This window comes from Podarcis bocagei (assembly GCF_964188305.1).
Source record: "Podarcis bocagei genome assembly, chromosome: 7".
Classification (NCBI taxonomy): Eukaryota; Metazoa; Chordata; class Lepidosauria; order Squamata; family Lacertidae; genus Podarcis; species Podarcis bocagei.
Window position 1 is genome coordinate 71,836,748 of NC_138132.1, and position 5,368 is coordinate 71,842,115.

At 48.6% G+C, this 5,368-nt stretch overlaps 1 protein-coding gene across 1 annotated transcript in view; it reads left to right on the forward strand.

The window, feature by feature from the left end:
* The first annotated feature begins 835 nt into the window (after nt 1-835).
* MMEL1 (membrane metalloendopeptidase like 1) overlaps nt 836-5,368 on the forward strand; it is a 38,996-nt gene continuing 34,463 nt past the window's right edge. The window contains exon 1 of the mRNA XM_081201503.1: nt 836-1,022. The gene's annotated coding sequence lies outside the window, so the exon portion shown is untranslated. The remainder of the gene's footprint in view (nt 1,023-5,368) is intronic.

Below are 5,368 nucleotides of genomic sequence, written 5' to 3' on the forward strand. Positions count from 1 at the left end.
GTCTGTTGTGGGGGAGGAAGGGAAAGGAGAATGTTAGCTGCTTTGAGACTCCTTGGGGTAGTGATAAAGCGGGATATCAAATCCAAACTCTTCTTCTTCTACATCTGAAGTCCTACATGCCAGGGATTCTAATGGGTGATGGAATAGCCATTTTGTTGTAAACCCTGCTGGTCTTCATCAGCTCATAATCAGAAGCTACCTTATACCAAGTCAGACAAGTGGCCCATTAAACTCACTGACCAGCAGTCGTGCTACATGGAATGATGGGGACTGAGCCTGGGACTTCCAACATGCAAAGCAGCTATGCTATAGTTCTTCCCTAAAGACATAGGAAGCTGTCTTATGTTGATCCAGATCATTGGTCCATGTGGCTCAGTATTGTCTACTGACAGCAGCTCCCCAGGGTTTCAGACAAGGAGTCTCTCCCAGGCCAACCTGCAGATGCTGGGGATTGAACCTGGAACTCTTTGCATGCAAATCAGATTCTCTGACACTGAGCTATTCTATGGGGGCGGGGGGAGGAAATCTTCATATGGAAACATTTGAGGCATAGATGGTGAATTTAGTGTTTAGGTTGGCCAGGAAACATCCATGTACTGCTTTCCTGTAAGAAATGCAAGAGAAGTCAAGAGAGTGCCAGGGAAATGTTACCTAATTTAAATAACACTTTGGTTATTTTTGTACTGAGTAACTAAACAAACCTGCTGAGGAATTATGCTAGCAATGCAAATAGCCACACCCACTACATCTGATTGGGTGTTCTGTGGTGGGAAGCAGTCAGCTTTTTATTTCATCAATCCTGGACCATTTCTTTGCAGTGGACTTTCATTCTCTGGACATCCCAGCACACCTGTGAGCAGACATGGAAGAACACCACAAGCCCGATGTAGCCTGCATGCATGCTTTCAACACCAACAGCCAAATCTACAAAATAAATGCACTTCCTATCAGAGGACATTAGGAGCAAACCGATATCCCAGTTATGTTGCTCGTTATCGTTCCTGAAAAGAAAAGGAAAGCAGGTAAGAATGCTCCACATTTTAAATATGTTTGTGCTTGCATGAATCCTTGCGCATGGACAGCTGTCCACCTAGAATTTGGAAAGCTAAGGAGAGAGCTTTGAAAAATCATGCAGACTGCTTCTGAATGTCAGTTGCTGGGAATCACAAGTGGGGATTGTGATTGCGGTTTCGCCCATGTTCTGCTTCAGAACTTCCCACAGGGGCAACTGATTAGCCACTGTGAAGACGTGATGCTCAAGTAGATGCAGGATCCCCCCCAATGGGCTGCATCCAGTTAAGTCCTACTGAGAGTAACCCCACTGAAATAAGTGGACAAATTAGTCATGCCCATTAATTTCAATGGGTGTACTCTGAGAAGGACTAGGACTGCCTACAACACGTTCGGCAGGATTCCACTAAGTTTTTGCCTGTGTAAAAGGAGGGCTGCTTCTGAAACTAAACTCTCCACCCCTCCCCTCTTCCTGCACCCCTCTAAATCCGCTCTGAAGTGTTGGAGCAAAATCCAGAACAGCCTTAGGAGGCCATGGAGAGGAAGGAGAATGGGAGTAAGTCCCATTGCACAAGTGGTCCTCAATTCCCTGCACATCTATCCACCTAGTGCCATGTTAAATTCTGCACTGTGTACTTAAAAACCTTTTGAGATTTCTTTCTTTCTTTCTTTCTTTCTTTCTTTCTTTCTTTCTTTCTTTCTTTCTTTCTTTCTGCTTCATTGGAAAATTTTACCTTTAAGGATTGCATATCCCTATCTGATATACAGGTTGGGAGCCTTGAATGTGACTCCTTATGCATCACACACAAGAGGGAGATATCTACAGGCTTAGAGAAAAACCAAAGTCTGCAGAAGTAAATTTGCAGCTCTATCTATCTGAGGGGGGAAACCTAAAAAGACAGGACCCCCAAAATCACTCAATTGAAACTGAACACACTATTAAGGCACTGTGGGTTAAACCACAGAGCCTAGGACTTGCCGATCAGAAGGTCGGCGGTTCGAATCCCCATGATGGGGTGAGCTCCCGTTGCTCGGTTGGCTGGCTGCTTGTTTTTGTGGGTGAAGAGGACAGAAAACAAGAGTGAAAGGGTACAGAATGGAGTGACCTAGGGAAAGGCCATGGCTGACTGGAAGCCTGAACTGGAGCACTCCAGGCCCCACTTTCAAGGAAGGATGAACCTGTCACTGTATCATGAACTGGCAGGGCAATGGAGAGGAGGAAGAGGATCCCAGTGAGGGGTGTAGCTGGGACTGGGACACACCAGGGCAAGCTGGGAAAGGGGAAGGAGAGGTTGGTGTAGGAAGTACTCATGGGGTGATGGAGGATGACAAGAGGATGGGGGTCAGTGCATAGGAACCAGAGCAGCAGGATCCATCACCAGAGCCAGAGGGGCACCTGTCTCCATGAATACGGCAGTCTCTGAGGAGTGAGGAGCAGTGGGAGGGGTGCTCCAGTAGGCAGAGGCAGATAAGGGCCCACAGCCCAGCTCCGTAGCTGGCCAGGTGGGGCTTGCTAGCTCTGGGAGATAGTATGTGGTTCCTCAGATGGAGTGTGCTGGGAACAGTTGAGAGTTGCATGCCTCATCAAGCCCAGATGCTGCAATCAGCATACAAAACATAAAAGGGCAGCAGAGCTGAGGTGCTGTTTTCTCAACTGACCATGTTGATGGTGCCTCAACTTGGATGTGAGGCTTTGCTTCACTTTGGACATGTGGATTGATCCTGGACTGGGGACTTGACAAATGGACTTGCCGCCAGTTAGGCCAGGGGTTCAGGGAACAATGTTGGCTTGTCCCTCAGCTTCTGACAAAGTTGAAGGACACATTCTAACCAGGCAAAATAACTCAAGGAGGGTATGCAGTAATAGGGCTAGTGAGGGATATGAGCCTGTGGAGAGTTCAAAGAGCTGAATAGCGAGGCCTAGAGAACTGCATTTTGCCCTCAGGCTTCAGGCTCCTCATGCCTGCCAGTTGCATTCCATTTGTTCACAAAGGTGTTTATCCATTCCTCTGCATTTCTAGGGAACCCATTTCCAACCAACAGCAAATTTGCTCCCCTGATACCCTTGAGTCTTCATCTGCAAACCATTTTTCCATTTCCAAGTGTTCCTCCGAATGAAATATCTGTGGCAGTAAACTGCATTTGCTCCCAAGTCATGTGGACTCCCCATTTATCTGAGGCAGAAAAGTTCCCACCAGAAAATTGGTGAGAATGTGACGTCCTGGACATCTTCTGAGTCTGAGGGCATCACATGAAGCCTGGAGAGGGACGGAACTTTCTTTATAGCTGACGTTTATCTTGGTCCGTTTGAAAGGCAGACTGGCCTTAGGCCCCTGTTCCTGAAGGCTGTAGTGAAAACCGTCACATTGATCCGGGGACATTTGGTGCTGTGGTTAGCATTTGTCTGATGATCAGGGTGGAGAGAAGAAAATTTCTTTAAGAGAACCTGAGGCAGTTTTCCTCTTTCATGTTGGCCAGATGTCAAGAAGACCATGTGCAGGAGTGGGGAAGGACGGTGAGCATCTCAACACCACAGACTTGAACTGGCTTGAAGGAACTGTTCCTTCTCCTCAGAGATCTCTGAAGACTGTAGGTCTGGGGGGACATAAGGCGCTTCCGGCCAGAGGCCCATCTACTCCAGCAACATATTCTCATCATAACCAATGAGGTGCCCATTATTGGAAACCCTCAACCAGTTGCCTATTATGCTTCTCTCACATGATTCCCAGAAACAGAGATTCAAAGCCATACCATACGACAGTGGAGGGAGACATAGGTGTTGTGGCTAGTAACCACTGACAGCCTTCATGAGGGCAGAGGCAGGATACTAGGGAATACTTGTGGGAGATAGACAGGCCTAGTCTCAGCTGGCACCACTGCCCTGAGGTCCCTTTTCTGCTGCTTCACTGGGTGCCCTTGTGAACAAATACTCTGGGAGCCTCCTGACACCCATAAGAGCAGGAGTCACCAGTGTGCTTGCCAGTAGTAATAATAATAGTAGTAGTAATGATTTATTATTTATACCCGGCCAACTGGCTGGGCTTCCCCAGCCACTCTGGGCAGCTTCCAACAACATATTGAAATACACTAATGCATCAAAAATTAAAAGCTTCCCTAAACAGGGCTGCCTTCAGATGTCTTCTAAAAGTCTGGTAGTTGTTGTTCTCTTTGACATATGGTGGGAGGGTGTTCCACAGCGTGGGTGCCACTACTGAGAAGGCCCTCTGCCTAGTTCTCTGTAACTTGGCTTTGCGCAGTGAGGGAACCACCAGAAGGCCCTCGGCGCTGGACCTCAGTGTCCGGGTAGAATGATGGGGGTGGAGACACTCCTTCATATGTACTGGACCGAGGCCGTTTACTTCCTCCGAAACCGACAAAATATCCCCTTGGAAATTCACTCTAATTCAGGAACAGGAACCTTTTGTTTCACCCCAAGGACCACATATTACCTAAGAAGAGGAGGAGCTTGGACTTGATATCCTGCCTTTCACTCCCCTTAAGGAGTCTCAAAGTGGCTAACAATCTCCTTTCCCTTCCTCCCCCACAACAAACACTCTGTGAGGTGAGTGGGGCTGAGAGATTTCAGAGAAGTGTGACTAGCCCAAGGTCACCCAGCAGCTGCATGTGGAGGAGCAGGGAAGCCAGATTATGAGTCCACAGCTCTTAACCACTATACCATGCTGGCTAGAGAAAATTTCCTGCAGCCACATACCAGTTGTGGGTGGGGCAAAGCAAGGAATGAAAATTTTACCTCTCGTACAGTATGTTAGAGGGACGCGGGTGGCGCTGCGGTCTAAACCACTGAGCCAAAGGCTTGCCGATCAGAAGTTCGGCGGTTTGACCCCCCCCCCCAAGACGGGGTGAGTCCCCATTGCTCGGTCCCAGCTCCTGCCAGCCTAGCAGTTCAAAAGCACATCAAAGTGCAAGTAGATAAATAGGTACTGCTCCGGCGGGAAGGGAAACGGCTTTTCCATGCACTGCTCTGGTTTTGCCAGAAGCGGCTTAGTCATGCTGGCCACATGACCCGGAAAAACTGTCTGCAGACAAACGTTGGCTCCCTCGGCCAGTAAAGCAAGATGAGTGCCGCAACCCCAGAGTTGTTCGTGGCTGGACTTAACTGTCAGGGGTCCTTTACCTTTACCTTTTACAGTATGCTAATACAAACACTCCCACACCCATCTCTATCCTTCATGAAGATCAGAGTTCAGGGACACATCCCAGCCAGCCAAGGAGGGTGTGAATCAGGGCCAGTGAGGGGCATGGCCTGTAGAGAGTCCCAAGGGCTAGACAGAAAGGCCTAGTGCAGGGGCGGAGGAAGGGGGTGTGATGGGTGTCAGCCACCCCAGGTGTCACCACT